General features: G+C 43.3%; 1 pseudogene; it reads right to left on the bottom strand.

Moving 5' to 3' along the window:
* Positions 1-2,234: 2,234 nt before the first annotated feature.
* On the bottom strand, positions 2,235-13,009 carry LOC120847737 (annotated as a pseudogene).
* Between the last annotated feature and the right edge of the window lie 6,894 nt (positions 13,010-19,903).

Here is a 19,903-nt window from a genome sequence, read left to right as displayed (position 1 = left end):
TACGCAAAGAATTTTACGACTTTATCGGTAACCTTTCCAGCTTCTACCACAAAAAGATAATTCGAGGATTCAAGTCAAGTACGTGTGAACCATGCTGTCTATATGTCGGCGCTCTCCTCTGTTGCGGTGTACCACTCCGTGAATGTACCAAGACGTTCTCACCAACCGACCATCGACGGAACGATCGTTAGATACCTATACTTGCGCGGAAACAATTTCCATCTCCCAAGATAGAGCTCTCCTGCTGCAGCGTTTTGTAATATAATTTTCAGTCAAATAAAAGCAAACACAAAAAGCAAACATGAATAGTTTTATTGCATGCATTCATACACATTGAATACGCTCTACATAAAAAAAGACATGAATACACACTTTCAATATAACATGTTATAAGAATAAATTAACACAGTGACATTTTATCGTGAAGCAGCATTTTCGAGAGTCTCATAAAAAATGCATATCAATATACACTTTCAAAATATAAAAAAATACCGTGTCGGAATCACATTTTTACCGAGTACATAAGGTGGGGGGCGACATTTTCCAAGGTTTAAAACATACCAATACTCACTAAAAAAAAAAAAAATACACTGCCACTATAACACTTTTACCGAACCCACCGGGCTGCCTCGGAGGACGACATTTCACTCAGTCTCAAAGGTCCGTAAAGAAGCGTTGAAAGTTCGTTATCTTCGATAATAACGCTTGTTGTCAAAGGGGTTCAGTCCAGGTTTTTTCTACGGCGACACTTTTGTTTTCATTTTGCTCACGAGCAATGATTCTTTGGGTGATAGTGTGCAGAATTTCGGTCTTGAGAGTCTAAAGGTAAAGATCGTAAGCTAGCTTACGTGACTCGCATCCTTTTACTCCTTTATCCAACACACAGTGTTCTTGAGACTCTAGATCGAGCGCATAGAGTTTTGGCTTAAGACAGACGAATCCTAGAATGTGGTCTTTTGGCAGCTAAGTTTTGAAAACTCCAAGTCGCATTTTTTTTTTTTCAAAGCGAATGCAAGGCGTGCTCAGACGGGGTAACAGGAAGTATCTAAGTGGCTCTCGGTAAGCTCTGCGAGCCTCTCGTCGACGTCCCAACCGCTGATTTGGAGGATATACGAATCTGTGTCGCTATATGCAGCGCCAGCATCCGGGAAAGCTCTCCTTTTCTAATTATAAACGAAATCGTACATGACGATCTTCGACATCTCTATAATAAAAAAATCTGCGTATATGGGCTTGTTCAAGTGCAATGTTTTCTGTGATAATTGAAACATGACCACGTTCGGACCGATTGCTGCAAATTGCCTAAGGTTAGGTTTTTCCAGATTTTTTTAATACTTCGTTCTCGGAAACGCTTATGACAATGTTGTAGTGGCGAGGATTTTCAATCATCTTTCCGTAGATCGAGTTTATAAAAAGCTTTGACAGGTTTTTTTTTTTTTTTTTAAGGTGTTGGTAGGCTTTTTTGCGCCCTTCGTGATTGAAGTCGATAAATTCTTTTAGGAACGCCCGCTGGGAAAACTGAAGGACGCGATGAATCTTCTTCAGTTTTAGCTCTAACCGCAGGTACAACCTTAGGTTTCGGAAGTGAATAACGTAATTACGTTTAAAAAATAGGGCTAAAAAAAGCTTACGTTCAAACTCTCTCTCGGGTAGGTGGATTTTTTTTTTACTAGCCTTTTGATAAGACGAAAGCCATTGGAAAGGAACCCCTCGTTTTTCCGTAGCCAAAGGAAAGTCTACATGTGAGTCGTGTAGTTCCGGCGGTTAGTCCACGTCTCCTTCCAATATGTAACCAGTGAGCGAGTCGTTTGAAACCTGATCGGGCTGAAGGGCATCGATTTCTTCGCGGTCGAGCCATCGGAAATCGGCCTACGGAAGCGGTAGTCTCATCGTTGACGCGTAAAGACCGTTCACATCGAGGTCGAACATTTGAGAAGCTTCTTTGTTAGGATCGAACGAGTCGCTGGTTGGAACGTTAGCTCTCGTATGTCGAACTGCATACTACACGATTCCTCCTCGTAAACTTGATTCGATTCAATAAAAAGATAGGCGTCGACGCCGTCGAGCAATTCAAGTTTGACTTTTGTTTGCTTAAGCGCACAGGCAACACTGAGGGCAGGAAGCGACACGAAAGGCAGGGGATCTATCTCGTAGGTTTCCAGGGTTCATTTCCTAAATTTCTGCATTACGCCGGATAGAAGTAAGAAGTCGAGTTTCAGATAGCTGTCGCTGTACTACCCCACGTTTTTGAACTTGAAAGTTTCAAAAACTATCTGGGTGTGGTGATAATCCTTCTCGGAGATGTGAACGTCATTAAGCTTGTTGTTAAACGACTCACGCGGTGGCAACTCGGGCTCATCGTAGACGCTAAAGTCGGTGATGTAATCGTAGGGAAACACACCCTTCCGTGCCAGCAACTGTACATGTTCAGGAAACGCTTCGCGAAGGCAGCAAAAGTTTTCCAAGCCTTTGGAATGGAGGTACTGCACAAGCGCGTCCAAGCTCGCGGGGAGGAAGGCTATACTGTCGAGAAACCGAAGGTTACCCACGTCGGAGTCGCTTAAACTGTTGGCAGCTACTGGCGAGAACCTTGATTTGTTTCGACTCAAATAAATGCAGTTTTGGTAAAATAAAGACCAGGTCGTATAAGCGGTTCGGTGCAACCAAGGGAATGACTTTTTTTTTTTTTAATCCTTTCGTTTAAATTGCAGCCTGGACACAGCCTTTAAGGTCCGGTAAAATGATCGTGGTCCATTTTTTCACATTTTTCGAACGACTTGCCATATACATGTAGACATTCTGTGTCTTTTGGCCCGTCGTGGGGTCACTCCTAATCCACACGGGAATGAGTTTGGACAGTTCATTTAGAATGAAAATGAACTGCACGACATAATCCTCGCCTCGATACAGAAGGTTTTTCACGACTCATGAGTCGGTATAACGAATCACTAGAATACTAAACGAGCTAGGTAGGTGGCTCTCGTAAATGTGACCGTGTTTTCTCGTTTCAGGATGGCCTCAAAGTCGTAGACGCAGAAGTATAAAAAAGGCTCCATGTGGTGTGTGCTACGGAAATAAAGCGCGTCAACTTTTTTAGGTAAGACCTCTCGGACTTGCTTTTCTTCTTTACACAACACGAAATGACTGGTTAGGGAAGACCGAAAACAAAAACCCATTATGCATCTTCTAGAAAGAAACCGGTAGCCCTGTTTTCGAAAAGCCCGGTGAAGTTGGTAATGAGGACAAAGTGGTCGTCGATCAAAACCAAATCTACATGCCTTTCCAACTCGTGATCGTTGATCTTGAGAGAATAGACCCAAACCTTTTCTCCCGTTCCTAACCGTACACATTGATGGACCCGTAATTTCTTCTTTTGAAAAATCTTCGTTTTCTGGAAACGTCACTGAATAGATTATATGAAACGAATATTTTCTCGGATGGTCCCTGTATCAGGAAGCTCTCGTTTTATGTTGAGCGGGATGCAGCCCCGCAAGCACGGAAAAGGCGAAGCACATTTCTCTTTCAGAGTCCCTCATGCACTCATTTACATTCGAATGACACTGTTTGTTTGTCAGTTCCTTCGGCAAAGTAAAACTTTGACATCCGACCGTCTAGGGAACGAAACGTCCAACTGTGATGCTACATTCTTGAATGGCGACGAGTGCGAAACCCGACCCACGTTCCTGATACTGCTCTAGGCAGGCGTTTATCTCCACGCAGGCAAGCCGCAGGGCGCTGGCAATGTTCCCCTCGACCCAGATCGTGTAAACAAAAGAATGAAAGTAATGCACGCTAAAGTCAAATTCGCCTTCGAAGTTAAGTCGTGTCAGTTCTGCGATAAACGCGATAAAAAAAAATGTAGGTCGTTTACAACTTCCTGTAACGCCGAATTAGAGCGCAGCTCTTGAGGAGGAGGAGGGCAAGGTACGTAGAAAGGGCTATGCCCCTCCTCCCCTCCTGCTCGCCCCCATTTAGGGCACAATTTTCCACTAAATTTAGCGGGAAAAATTCTCCACTAAATATAGCGGGGAAAATTTGACGCCAGATTTAGCGGGGAAATTTCTCCGCTATTTAGCGGGGAAATTTTTCCGCTAAAATTAGCGGAGAAAACTTTCCGCTAGATTTAGCGGGGAAATTTTTCCGCTAAATTTAGCGGGAAAATTTACCCATCATGCACCGCGCGGTTACGCCGATGGCGACGCCGACACCGCTCAAGCCGGAAACGGGCGCCTAAGAGCTGCGCTCTAAAATGCAGTGGCATCCCGTAATGTCTAAACACGTTGGGCATTACATCTGAGTGATGACGGAACAGAGTAGAGACGTAGTGAGCCTCGTCGTCGCGCCTGTGCAAATGCATATCATAGCGCACCGTAAAGTTTTGAAAGACGCAGAGTCCCCCACAAAATGGAATGAAATCTTGATGAGGAACATTACGTACTTGAGCCTTTATCCCTCATCCCCTTCCCCAACTCAGGGTAGCCAACCGAGGCAGTCCACCTTGATTAACCTCTCTGTTTTCTCCTCCTGCCCTAACCTTCTTCTGAACCAGATGAACTTGTAATGACTCTGTGTTTAGATACTGTTGCCACTCGCGTACGTCACACAGATGACAGGTTACCATTTCCGAGAAAAACACCTCAATTTCCGATTTCGAGAAGACAATGACGGATGACTGCCCGTCGTCCTTGCTTTTCTGCAGAACGAGTCCCGTTATCTGACGCATACCTTCAAGCTCTTTGTCATTGAGCTCTGAGAAGCGTTTAGGGAAAAATACCTTGAGAATGACGCCTGCCAGCTGGAGGGATTTGAAGACGGATGGCCCGTAACGTGTATCTAAACTCTAAACTTCCAATGTCTAACACAGGCAGCTTGACATCAGTCGGAATAAGATGAATGTCTACAAAGTTTGACGACGATCGCATGGAGCTAAGCTTGTCCAGGAGGTTCTCCATCATTGGGTCGGCGGCGGTGGCAGAGGGCTCCTGTAATAAAAAGGTGTGCTCAAATAAAAATAAACGTGTTTCAAATATTTTTTTTCCTCACCTCACGTGTAGTGGCACGCTCTGAATAGACGGTGGACGTCGGGAAGTTTTATAGCAACCTGTTTACGAAACGATGGCAGCAAGACATGTCTAGACTTGAAAGCCTCCACAATCGCAAATTTAATTCCATGCATCGTATTAGGTTTCTCTAGCTTCCACTCTTCGCTTTAATGCAATCTGTTTACGAGCCGACGAACGGTTGCGTGTGTAAAGCGGGAATTCGACACCAGGAAGTCGGTTGCTTTCGAGCTTCTGGCTATGGTAAGCCGGCGCGAGCAAGCTATCGAAGCGTCTTATCGTGTTTGTATTTTCTTTTTTTTTTTTGTATGGAAAGTGGTATTTTTATTCGGCATGTACAGAAAGGGGTAGACACAGTGCCTTTTACATTTGCGAACGGGACGTCATGACGCTCGTTCTTGATAAATTCCAATTTGAGACGCCCGCGTCTGAGACGATTGGTTCTTCGAAATCAGGCAAAAGCACGTATATTCGTAAATTGCTACAATATACAAAGAAAAACTTTCATAAGAAGTTGGACGTCATTTTCTGCGTGTACGTTTACAACCAACCGCTTTTAAAGAGCACCCGGAGGTTGTGTTCACTAAGGACATTCCACAAACTTTGGATCCCGAAACAAACTCGCTAATTATTTTTGACGACTTTCTCTCGAATATGACAAAACTGAAGGAGATATTCCAGTATTTCATGGGCGCTGATCGTCACTATAACGCTTCTGTCCTTTTCATTACTCAAAACATGTTTCACCAATATTCATACTTTCGAACAATCAACTTGAAGTCTACGGCTCTAATGATATTCCAATCGATGAGGATTGTCGATCAACTACAAGTACTCTATCGACAGCTCTTTGGAGGGAAGAGAGGACATATCCTTGCGCGTATATGTTCGGACGCGTGTAAGACACCATTCAGTTACATCCTGATCGACTTGTCGCAAACTTGTCTCGATCATTTCCGCGTGAGAACAAGGATCTTACTGGACGAGGGACCAGAAGTCGTCTACGACCCGTCCTCATTGATAGTTTAAAGGGACATGCACAGTTTTGGCACCGCTTGTCCGAAGCTAAATCGTCCTGACAAAGCGACGTCTTTCTTCGTGACGTCAAAAAGGGACATCTAAACATCATTTGCGAAATTTGCTTAAACTCTTGCACAAAAAACGTTCCTCTCACACCAATTATGAAAAGGAAGGTTAAGAAGTTTGTACCCCTCATAAGATCACCGGAAAACCGAAAGAAAAGTCACGAGAACATAAAAAGGGTATTGATACAGAAAGGAGTCTTTGATCCTTCCGGCTCTTTTGGGTCTGTTATCTACGCTTGGAGGAAGAGCTATCGCCACAGCCATCGGAGTGTGAAAATGAAAAAAAAGATACCATCTCGTACCTTACAAAGAAGAGCGTATTGCTGACATTTTAACACAAGACGGGGAAGCGGATAACGTCAAACTGAAAACAAAATCATTCAGAAGCTTCATAAAAGTTTATGCCCGTACCTTTCGGATATTAAGAACGTCACGCATCACGAATCAATTCCCTTTACGAAAGAACAGACGTCGCAGATAAACGATCTCACAGGAGATCGCGACATCGATGCAGTCATGAATATTTTATGCAAAGCATATAGAGAAAAAGGTCGATCGTTTTTAATTTTTTGAAGCCGGTGATTTTATGGGACCCCCACACGTTAGAGATTATAATTGAGGAAAAGTCTCTCCAAGAGTCAAATATCATAGATCTTATCTAATTTCACGAGCGAAACAGATGTTAGTTCCCGTTCATTTCGAACGTGTCGCAACGCTATCGGTCAGACAAAATCTGCCAACGAGCATCGTAAACTACGATCGCTTTAAAGGAAGAGCCGTCAAGGCAGGATTTACCTGTCAACGAGAATCGTCCAGTCCGACCGTTTCACCGAAGCATTCCTTGGAGCAGCGAGAATCACCACCATCGCCGCACTCACCGTCGACCTCCGCTGTTGCTGCTGCAGGTGCCTGCTCTAATCCAGCTCCACGGACATTTAAACGAGTGGTCGAGAAGGCATGGAAGATATTTTTGACAAAGATTGCTTCAACGACGAGCTAATCTTATTTTACATTTCCTCCACGTCAAAGAAATAAGGTTCAGGGGCTCTTGGAGAGCATTTCGTCGGTAATTGCTTACACCCCCGATAGAAACTTGGTTGTTCATGGAAAGAGGATCGAGGAATCCAACATAATCGATCTACTACGCTACGAGCTCTACAATAGACAACCTTCCTGGGTGAGAGGTGCAGTTTCCGCCGTAATTAATTACTTCCTGGATCTGTCGGCCTTTCACGCTCACTCTTACCGGCGGAAGACGAGCTGCCATCGTCACAGAAGGAAAGCAAAGCGGTCTACTACAGAGCAGCCCATCCCGTATTCTTCGGTGGAGTCAACAGATTTGCCAGCCATACGGGATGAAGAACGGCGTAGAAGTTTTTAGAGGGATCCGATACTTACACTTTGTTTAGAAAAAACAAACGCTCTCGTCTACACCGCAAAACGTTGTCCCTGGGACTTCGAGACGTCTACCAGGAGGATCTCGTGGAAATCAAAAAAAAAAAGACAAGCATAATGATGGAAAAATATACATTTTGTTTGTGATCAATACGTTTTTTCGATTTCTCTCCACCGTTCTGATCGCTCGAAAGGCGAGAGAAAAAGGTAATGAGAGCGCTTAAAATTGTCTTTCGTAGAATGAAGAAGAGTAGGTTTCTATGCACGGACCACGGCCGTGAATTTTACATAATATTATTCGGGTCATATCTGTATAAGAGAGCTAAATTCTATTCTGTGTTTTCAAAGCAAAAGGCTTCCATAGCAGAGCGCGTGCAAAGAACCATTATGAGTCGGATCTATAAGTACTTTGAGTATGCAAGAACGAAGCGATTAATAGAGGGCCTTAACGAAAATGTAAAATCCTACAACTCCCGTTTCCACAAGACGGTGCTCGTCCCATCAACGTCACCGACGAGAATCACATCGATTTCTTTCATCATCTTTTCCCTCCTCCGTCGGAACCACCGAAGAAACCGAAATTTCGAATCGAGGATCGTGTGAGCATATCCAAAGAACGGCACATTCTTATAAAAAGGTACAAACAGACCTTCACATACGAGGTTTTTATCGTCAACATAATCCGACTAGGTATTCCCACAACATATTACCTCGTCGACATGGTGAGAAAAGAGCTATTTCTCGGTTCCTTCTACGTAGTTGAGTTGCAACGTGTTTCCATTCCCGAGAACGAGGCCTGGATCATCGAGACGATTTTGAGAAAATGACCTTCGCCTGATCTCCAGTACCTTGCGAAAGGAAGGGGCTACGATTCCTCTCACAAACAGAAGGGTTAGGGCAGGTGATTTTGAAAATTAAACAAAAATTATGAACGTATGCTATCATGTTCTTCATAATTCATTGAGTCTTTTCAAAAGACTGCAGATTTTTATGAGACACACGCACACGTAGCGTGTTTTATTACTCTTAATTCAGAAAGTCCAAAAGGCTCAAAATTGCCTCACGATCTAAATTTATTCCATACATCGAGGGTTTTCCTCCGACCAATCGTCTAATCTGATACACATTGAATGGACACTGACGGAAATACATCGACTCACTTATACCGCAAGGGTCTTCGCACTGTAGGTCGTGTTTCCGCAAGCCATGAACGTCTGCCTCGTTAAGACATTGTTTTAGGTGGCGAGACTGATTTTTTTTTTTTTTTCAAGTTTACTTTGCTTTTCTTGGGATAGTACACTATCATTTATGTACGTATTGCCAACACGGAGTCTAAACATCGATGAACTTTGATGTCTTCCGTCAAGCTTGTCTCGAGTGTGCAGTGGTCGTACGGGTTTGTTTGAGACGTGGCAAGTAAGAAAATAATGTAGATGATTCGGTAGGGAAAGCACGATGGCAGCTATTTGATGCGTGATGATGGGTCGTGTCACTTCCATAACTAATGTGCGGAGTCTTTACGGAGAAGATATATATATATATATATATATATATATATATATATATATATATATATATATATATATTGGCTCCGCCGTTTTTTAGCTTTCGGCGGGTTCCTGAAAACTTCAATTCTTTGATTCATTGGGTTAAGTATGGTTCATTCATCTGCACATATTCGTTTATATATATATATATATATGTATATGATTGAGGCTGAATGGTGTGGCATCGCCGCACAAATTACGCGATTAGTCGCGCTACGCGCGACATCTTGGGGGAATATCACCAACTGCTCCGCACTGGACATGGCGACATCCAGCGGCATGTCCCCACACTTTCCCACGAGTCAACGAGGTAGAGGGGCTTGTTGTACGCTGATTGGTGGCTATTTCTACAAGCGTGAGCTTGTAGTACTATCACCAACAATAATCTGAGCTTGACATAGCGTGGCAGAGCGGCGAGTCCTCGCACTTACCAGGATTGCACACGACGTCTAAGCGCAAAAGAGGCACTTGCATCCGTGGCGGAGAGGTACCATGGTATTTGGAGGTACTGCGTCGGGCTATTTAACGAAAGGTCGCTGGATTGAAACCAGCGACCTTTCTTGCTCCTCGGCTGATTCGAAACCATGCCGAGGAACACGAGCTAAAATTCTATATTTCTAAGACTCTCTCTGGGATATATATATATATATATATATATATATATATATATATATATATATATATCCCAGAGAGTGGGTTAAAAACCGTCAGTCCTAGGTACTTATACTCCGCAACTTCGCGCACAAGAGACCTACAGACATCGTAAATAAACTCAAGCGGAAATTATTTGTTGGTAACCCATAATGAAACCGTCTTCTTATTTAATTTCATTTGCCATTCGGCACACCAATCTGCAATTTTTGAAAGTGAAGAGTTCAATGCATACTGGTCGGATGAGCTTGTTATATATTTGAACAGAACACAACCATCCGCAAAAAGTCCAATGCTAACACGTTCATCATTGACTGAAACAATGTGATTAATGAATATTAGAAATAACAAGTGCCCAAGAACGCTGACTTGAGTTACACCCGAAGATACACGCAACCCATTTGAAATGTCCCCATCAATATCAACAAACTGTTTACACCCTTGTAGGTATAATTTAATCCATTTAACAACAAAAATCGAAAGACCAACTTTTTTTTTAGTTTAAATACTAATTTTTCATGAGGCACTGCGTCAAAGGCTTTACTGAAATCCAAGAATATTACGTCTACCTGACCAGATTTATCGAGACTAGTGGCGAAGTCGTGGACCAAGGTTAAAAGCTGAGTTCTGGTGGAAAACCCCTTTCTGAAACCATGTTGGAAGGGGTACGAAATGTTGTTTTCCCCCCAAAAGAAAGAAATAAAGTTTGAAACAAAATGTTCCACGAGTTTGCCATGTGAAAGAAATAGGACGATAGTTTGTCAGCGATAATGGGACTCCTTTCTTTAATACAAGGACCTCACGTGCTAAGAGCCAGTCATTCTGAAGAACACTGGTCATATACGAAGTTTCAGAGATTATTTTCAAAGAAATGTGCCAGTGCCAGTGACGTCGAAGAAAAATATTTGGAATCTTATCGGGGCCTACGCCAGACTTCGTTTTTATATAAAGTTAAAAGCATTGAAAAACACCTTGATAGAAAATAAAATGGGCAGTCATGATTGACGAAGAACCGCTACAATCATACTCGTCTTTTTCTTCGAAAACTGACTGAAAATAAAAGTTGAAATGCTGAGCAATTTCTTTTTTTATCTGAAACAAGACTGTCATTTATTTTAATTTTTTCAACGGGATTATTTTTGCTGACCAGGTGCCTCCAAATTTTTTCAGGGTCACCCTTCAGAAAAATTGGCAAATCATTTACAAAATAGCATTCTCTAGCCTGCGCAAATCTGCTGACTCCCTCAGTCTGTAACTCACATACCTTTTCGGGATTACATTTTTTTTTCTCATTCTTTTTAGTCTACGTTTGAGAGGAAGGATTTTTCTATCAATCCATGGGTTGGTTCGTTTTGGACTCCTGTGTCTATTAGGAATAAAGTTGTCTAAGCAAGAGGCGCACATAAGCTGAAATCTTTGCCAAATAACAAATACGTCGAAATAATTCATTTGGAAGTCAGCAACTGCCGATTCAAAATGTTTAAGAACACTGTGATTATCAGCACGACTGAAATCTTTGGCAGTCGTCACTGTGCGTCTTTTATTGGCAGGAAGCCCTACCAAGGAGCTGCGAAAGTATAGTAACTTGTGATCTGACACATTGTCTTCAACACTAACAAGGTAGTCAGAAAAGGCACTGGTTACAAAAGTCAGGTCCAAAAACGACCAACTTGAGCCCTGGACACCTGTGAACCATGTTACCATTTGGGACAAATAACATGCAAACATTATATCACAAATGATTGTAGCATTTTCAGTGGATGCACTTCAGAAACTTGTCCAATTCATTTCTGATAAAGTCGCCAGAAAAGATAACATAATTATTTTTAAATCGTTGTAAATATTCATAAATTCTTAGTAAAACGTCAGAGGGTGAACTTAGGCACACAAAATGACAATGGAACCCCGCACATTTACTCTAATGAACAAACTTTCGTGATCATCAATCAATCTAGTAAAACAACGTCAATTCACGATTTGGGCACGATTGCAACGGATCCACCCCGCGATTAATGATTTCTACTAAATATTTTGTGTGATGACCGGATTACTTTATTATCATTCATTTCACCGGTACGCTAGGTTTCTATGATAACAATCACGTGAGGATCGCAGTTTAATAAAATGAGCTCGAGCTTATCTATTTTGTTACTAAGGCTGCGATTATTTAAATTTCCAAAACGCAATTGTTTGTTTACAGCTTGTGGAACTGTCGGTCAATTTTCAGAATGAGCTGGTAGTGCAGAAGAAATTAGTACGCGTTCATTTGCAGCTTCGTCCCAGATATACAAGTCACAATTAATTTGGAGCGTATCGTGGACCACAGAGACCTTCTTATCATTAGCCTTATCGTGTTTGGCACTCTCCCACAACATTTTCCTTTTATGTTGCATGCTCTATGAATAGTCATTCTGAATGAAACCATTAGACCCGTTTAACTTTTTCACGTTTTTGAGGAATGACTGTTTCTCGGTGAAGTCTTGAAAATACATTATAACTGGTTTTTTGGTGTCATTTCTTTCAAGCCTGTGTATTGTGGTAATTGAAGAACAAGGCACAACAGATTTGTCAGCAAATATGTCAGACATTACTTTACTTCTGTTGTTCTTCGTTTTCATTCGGACTTTCTGCGACGCCAAAAATAGCTAGATTCGATCGCCTAGAACGATCCTCAAGGTCAGGACTTTTTATGCTTTGTTGGAGTACAGTACTCAGAAGTGAAAATAGTGTCTACCTATCTACATGACTACACCTCTTTCTTAGCTTCTTAAAGATTCCACCTATATCAGCGAATTTTCCGAGCATGTCGTTTACTGTTTTGCCGGTTGCAATTTGCTAATGGCGAAACTCGGCTGTTTTTCTGTATGGTCGCTTGACCATCAAGTAGGGTTTGAAGCATTTCCAGGCTAGTCGTGCCGGGATTCGATTCCACATCACCGCACAGCAGTAAACAAAATTCAAGAAAGGAGTCATAGACACACCTCTTTAGACACCGTAGGCACGGCACAATCATAAGCGCTAATTTATTACTTCTGAAAGAGGATGTGCAATAACTAACCTGTAGCAAGAAGAACGGCACCCTCGTTAGCCACATGCCTCTCATCGCTTTGCAGTGCCAAGGCTGTGCTCACAGAAGAAATATTGCTTGGAATTGTCTCTTCTAATACACACTACCGATGACGTCACAGGTCCCGTGATCTAAAATTCCTCGGAAATAAGTGGCGCCGCCGAAGTCACGTTGGTAGAAACAAACTTGCGCTGACAAAACCATTGCCGATTTATCGTGACGAGGACGCACGCAGTTGACAAAAGCCCAGCCGCCATCGGCCGCATCAGGCGCAGTCGGTGGTAGCAAAACCTGTAGCTAGAAGAACGGCACCCTCGTTAGCCACGTGCCTCTCATGGTTTTGCCGTGCCCGCTTACCGGGATGTATCACGCTCTAGGTGTATAATTCGTAAGCACTTTAACAACAGCCTTTATGTTAAATAGAATTAACCAATTATTTATTCGACTATATGTCACCGACTAATCAAATCAAAAGCCTTAATTGGTGCGCAGCCCTAGTATTTTCTACTGCGTAAAACGCGTAACTCCCCACTTGTTAGTAGTCGCACTGCATTGACCATATTTGTCGTTTACAGTGCTAATCAGTTTCGCCATACCTCAAAGGCGGATATTGGTGTCTATACATGGCAAGTTTAATGTACTCTTTTTTACGACTTCATGTGTAAAATTTCACAGTTCGTGACTGCTGCACCTTATACATGAGATTCAGAAACACCCAACAAACCTATAGAGACGCACTTATTTACCCCAAAACGAAAAACGACGCATGTCAACACTCACGCTGCCATATTATACCCACGGGAAGCAGCTTCTAAACAATATCGTGTCATAATCTACCTGTCTTTCGATATTGTAAAAGTATACCGGTGTTCAATAATTAAAAAAACGGCTGAATTTTAGGGGGAGGGGTAGTATGTTGGGGGGCTTCTGGTTGGCCATTGTTTTTACTTGTCTTCGAGGACCCGAAGTGAGTAGCGCGTCTTTAAAAAAATGCTGAAGTGTTTTTTGAAAAAAAGAAAAAACGGATTAGAGTTGATTTTTAGTGTATTTTTGTCCTGCGAATATGACCATCACAAGCACTTGATCGGAACGTTTCAATAGCCGCGAGAAAAACAGAAACACCAACGGCTGGGTGTGACGTCATACGCAGAGGTTTCGACTCGGTTCCCTAACAAGCGCCTGCCGCTTCCTCAGTGAATGGGTGCAGCGTTTTTGATTGCTCCGGTGAGGCTTGCGAAAGGCGGGGAAATGCTGAGATCTCTGTATAATGCGTCACGATTCCCTCCTCCCACAGAACACACCGGGATGGGGGGAGGGGGGGGGGGGTGTTCAGCTCTAATTTTGAAGCGCTGTTGTGCCTACTCAAAGCATCAATAGGCAGTTGTTGTTTTGTGTGTGTGTTTTCTTTTTTTTTTTTTTTGCAGGCAACGAGTAACGTTACGTATTTTGTCACGTTTGTTGTTGTTTTTATTCCATAACACCCACAACACCGGTTACCCCCGAGCGTACTAGGAGGTACGCACACGATTGGTTCACGGTCGAAATTGAAGGGTAAACGATGCCCGCATGGAGCCGTCGACCAGTCAATCCAGTTTACGACTTCATACGGGTCTTGTTTACCCCTACATTATTTATTACAAATTAGTAACTTGGACCATATAGCTTTTTTTTATCCCTACGCCTTGACATAGTTATGTTTTTCTTTTTATTTCCTTTAAATATTATTGCAAAACCTTAAGGTTTTGCTCATCGTAATGAACAAAGGCAATGGCTCCCAGGATTGTATTAACGTCGGACTCACAGCACGAATTTGGAATCAAAGGTTTATAGGTTCACAATATTATGTTTATTCCACAGCCAGAAACAAAATTCCCCACAATGTTACCCATGTTGGCGTCTAGATGTTTTCTGTAATCCTGCTTCTAACCAACTCACATAACAGTCGCCACAGTGCGCTAGAACGTGTCTGCTTCAGTTGCGAATTAGAGCGAAGCACCGCATCTTCGTTTGTATTTTTAGTCTATTCGACTCTTTCGGTCTCGCCAATAGTCGACCGATCGCTTGGAAGTCAACTCACGCGTCGTATCTCATTTCTCCACCGGCCTTCAAGACGAAGAGTCGGGAACATTTGACAGCTCCTGTTACTTAGCACCCCCCCCCCCCCCCCGCAAAAAACAAAAACAAAAAAGAAACACAAAAACACATTTGTGAAAACTTTTAGGCCCCGACATAGCTATTTTTCAATTTTTGTTTTCTTTTGCTATTGAATATTTTTTGCAAAACCTCGAGCTTTTGCCCATCATACTGAACAAATGCAATACCCCCAAGGTAGTAGTAACGTCGGACTCAGCACGAATATTGAATAGAACGTTTATGGGTTTCTGTACTTATTTTTAATCCACAGGCAAAAACAAAATTCCCCTCAATGTTACCCATGTTGGCATCTTGGTGTTTTCTGTAACCTTGCTCCTAACAAACTCACAGAGCTGTCCCCAGAATGCGCTAGAACGTGTCCCTTTCAGCTGCGAATTTGAGCGAAGCACCCTATCTCCGATATTTGTATTTCTAGCCTATTCGACGCTTTCGGTCTCGCCAATAGTCGACCAATCCCTTAGAAATCAGCTCACACGTCGTATCTCATTTCTCCACCGGCCTTCAAGACGAAGAGTCGTGAACATTTGACACTTCGTACAACTCCCCGCCCCCCCCCCCCCCCCCCCCCCTTTTCCAAAAATAAAGAAAAGTCTACAAACTTAGTTTCGCGCGGGACTTTGAAGAACTCGGTGAAAACGTCAACATTGCTATTGCTTTTCTTTTCTTTTTTTGTCTTTTGCTTTACGAAACAAGAAAGCAGAAAAACGTGCACAACTTCACTGACCCGGAAACTGTGAATTGGTGCTCCTGAATAAACAGGAAAATATAAAGTTCCGTTCCAACTAATCTTTCGAAACCGACTATGGAGACACGAGCTGGCCGCAGTTCGTATGCGGCAGAAAACGTTCCAGGGCGCGCCAAAGAGGTTACTCTCAAGTCACGTCCAAATATCTTTTCTTTCTCCGTCTTATTTTTTGTTTATCATTTAGGCTAGTGACAAGCAGTCCCCAATTGTATTTTCCTCGCCTTTCGCGTGCTGGTTTCAGTTTTTCAACGTTGATTGTATTGTGCTCTTCATTATTGTATCTTTAAATAAACTTTCCCTTGTCCTTCCTGTTACTTAAAGGTTTGTCTTTTACAGCGCCGATCTGTTGTGTTTTTTTGCTTCGTTTTGTTTTCTTAGACGAGGAATTCATGCGCCTTCAAGCGTTAGACGTGACACGATAGGAAAACAGCTGGGTATGTTTTTAGACCCACGTTTGAAGCAAAGAAAAATCCCACAAGGTCGCTGGAGCCATTTTCCTATTGGTTTCTTAATATTTATTTTTAATTAATTATTAAAAAAAAAAAAAACATCACTTTTTGTGGTTCGGGTCCTCTAAGTCCTACGTGATTTTTAAATTAAAAAAAAAACGATATTGCATCTCGCTTTGTCATCTTTGATCCCTGATATAGTCAAATTCAAGCGGCGAACTCTGCCGACCACAAAATTTTAACCTATTTACTGACAAGAGACAGTTAAATAAGAATTCGCACGATAAGTTCATGATTTGTTTTTGCACCAGGTTTTAGAAACTTTAAAACATAAAGTAGCTGGTGTGTGTATGTTTACACAACCGGAAGTTAATCTGCCTCAGTGGCCGTCTGGTGCCTCAGTTGTAGATGAGCAATTTAGCCAGTGCGGTACAACCGGTAGCCTTGGGTCTTTAACGTGCATTACACAGTAGTGATAAACGACCGCACGCCGGTACGATGCTCGTCCAGGCCGATACGGGCAGGGGTGGGGATTGAACCCAGGATCCCTGGGTTGTGCAACGCGAGCTTCAGCTCTACGTGCTCCGAGCTGGTGTGCGCTAGCCCACTCGCACATTTGTCCCCGCTCCCCCCTTTTTTTCAGAAAAAAAAAAGCTTATGGCCAAGCTGTGGTGGCTGAAAGGGGGAGGTGTCAGTATCGTGTAGCTTGCTTGTCTGTGGCAGCCAGCAAGTATATCGTGACGACGATGTGTGGCGCACTCATCGACTCTTAGAGCAGAAAGAAGTGGAGAAGGCGTAAATTTTCTTTGGCAATCGGGTCTGTACCAGAGATCAGCAGTAAAGGCAAAGTGATGGGAGCAGCTATACTGTAACTGAATGCCAGACTGCAGGTCTTAGGCAAATAGATTCATGCTCAGTTTGTTGATCTCAGTAGAGAGGTAGATTATAATAGTGCCATGGAAAAAGAGGAATTGCACTATGGAAAGGACAGTATTTATTTAGTGAGCCATCGCCTAGCCGAGGTGGCGAACCTTTTTTTAGACAGGCGTACAAAACGGTGGGTCGCCGATACAAAAGAACAACCACGGAGAAAACAGGTAACCGCTGGACACCGAGATGGCGAATGTCTGAGCAAGATCCGCGGGGGAAAGTACAAGGTCGGGACGGCCCACTTCCTCGGTCACACCATCGTTATGACACCGACATCGTGGACGCCTCCAGTCCCTTTGCGTTACGGGCAAAGGGCGGCAAACGGCGCCCCCTTCCTTCCCACGACCGGCGTATTACTAAAGGGTCCCTGAAAAGAAAAAAAAACATGTTTTTTTTTATTAAACAGTCAGGTAGTCCCATCCTTTCCACTTGTTTTCTCTCTCGGCATTTCGGGGGCGTGTAAAAGAGGTGGATCGGCTTAGCCATTACGTTGAGGTGGAAAGAGTGACTGATTATCTCGTTGAGGTCGAAAGAGTGTATGACCATTCCATAACGTCATGGACTTTGCGCGTAGAATTTAAAGCAAATCTCGTGCCTTCGATATTAACCTAAAAAAGTTTTTCGCATAAAATTAATTTCTCAACACGCGTATCCCAACCAGCTTGTTTAAAAAAAAAACTTTATTTTTTTCTTTTCAGGGGCCCTTTAAAGGCTCGGGAGCAAAGAGACCAAATGCAGGGTACCGGGTCAAAGATTACACCCACATGAACGGGTGCGCAGCGCAGCCGACTGAAGTGCACCATCGGGAAGTGAGGTACCGCTGGCTCCCGAGGAGGTACCGCACGCATGGCTGGTAGACCATCTGAGGCCTGTATACTCAACGAAAATGTCGCGACAAGAAACGGGGGTGGATGCCCGGGGTATCTGCCACCGGTACCGCCACCGGTACCGCCACAAGTGTCACCGATGCAACATGCCACGCAAGTATGTGTGCGGATGCTGTGCTCGGACGCCCTGCAGGCTATGTTAGTTGAGATAGTGCGTCAACACCTGAGAGACCAGTAGCGATGGACGCGGGCAGAAGCACACCTGAGGGCCAAGCGAATGAAAATGGGAAAGAGAAGGACCTACGCCTTGGAGTAAGGCCCAGACGACGGCGACGCAAGCGTAAAGGCCAAGCAGCGGTCAGGGTAAGCTTTCTCAGCCTCCAGGGAGCACGGAGGTAACGAAAATGGCAAGGGGTGTACAGCGGCATAAAGAATGAGGGCACGAACATTTTCTGTATGGCTAAAACACAGCTCAAGGATCTAGAAGAACCGCCGATACATCCGGAAGTGAGGAAAACAGAAGCGCCCCTAGCGAGCTTCTCACCGCAAAATAAGCAGAACCCCTTGTCTACTTTTTCTTTTTCTTTTCTTTCATGTCAGCCGCCATCAATATTCCACACGGTAACCTCTAAGTTCGCGCAACTCATGAAAAATAACCCTATTTTTATTTTAATTTTAAAAATATCATAGTTGTGTGGCATTTATTGCAATTTGCTTTATTTTTTTTTTTTTTTTTATTCTCGCGTGTTTTTTTTTTTTTTTTTTCTTCTTTTTTTTCACGGTTGCAAGCAAAGCCACTGGCCGCCGCCATGTCTCTGCTCGTGCGGACAAGCCCGTTTGGTTTCAAGCTTCTCAAAGCTATGTTCACGCGCAAGCTGCACGTGCTTGCACTCATGGGGCACCAGTCGGGGCGCCATGCTAGAGCCATGCTTGCAATGCTGTATTAGCGGCGAGATGTTTTGGTGGTGCCCCTGATGGTTTCCTCTCGTGATGTCACTACCTTGAGAACAAGTTCGATGGTGTTGGTAAAGAGCATGGTGTAAACTCAAACTCATACACTTTAAAACAAAAAAGCTAGTAGTATTTATTAGGCGACCGCTTGACTGCTAGTAACTGCTTGTCACATATGTTGCTAGGTACGTAGCGAGCGTAAGTAGTAACGGTCAAACTAGTAACGGTTACTAGGTCAAGAAGCTAGTAACTGTTACTAGCCTAGACCAAAAACGAAACGAGTCACGTAATTCGCGGTGAAAAAAAGGCGTGGTTATACCACTTGCCACCAGATAGCAGGGGCGACAAGAATTAAAACTGGAAATGAGTAATCCAGGTGGCGCTAGTCACTGTCCAATTAAAAGAACAAAAATATTATATAAAGTTTATTTCACCGTTCCAACATTGGCAACTAGATACGCATCTGACACACAAACATTTTCAGTACATAATTGATGCAGTGCATTCAACACAGATCACAAACAAATACGACAAACACACGTGACACGCCTACTCTAATCACTCTAACCGCTAATTCCCTTGACTGCCCATCAGCCTATTATGCCGACCATTTAAATGCGCAATACGCTTGTCGTCGTGTATCACAACGTCAGTTAATGATGTGGCAGATATAGCGCTCTTTTCGCACCAATATCCTTTCTCAATGAAGTTTTCAAACAATTCAAGGCTTCTTCTATCTTCTAGGAGAAAATAAAAGTAAACACGAAACGTATTTACGACAGTCGATAAAACAACCTCACCCACCGATTCTCAGCATCCATGTCTTCCCTTCCCCGTAGAGCAGCTGCGATCCAGCTTTCTCGTCGCTTACGTTGATCAAGAATTAAAACGAATGCGGTCGCTGTCGGCGAGAGGTTGGTCTTTTTTCGACACCCGCGGCGAACGAAGGCTGTAATTGACGGTAAGTACGAGAGCAGCTGCACTCCTTTCACGCGTTCCGCGACAGAAATGCATGCAAAATAGATACCTTATACAGCTCTAT

Source organism: Ixodes scapularis, unplaced genomic scaffold (assembly GCF_016920785.2).
Source record: "Ixodes scapularis isolate PalLabHiFi unplaced genomic scaffold, ASM1692078v2 PGA_scaffold3__209_contigs__length_174095766, whole genome shotgun sequence".
In the NCBI taxonomy this organism is placed as follows: Eukaryota; Metazoa; Arthropoda; class Arachnida; order Ixodida; family Ixodidae; genus Ixodes; species Ixodes scapularis.
The sequence above is the reverse complement of the archived record's forward strand: the minus strand, read 5'-3'. Positions and strand labels throughout refer to the sequence as shown.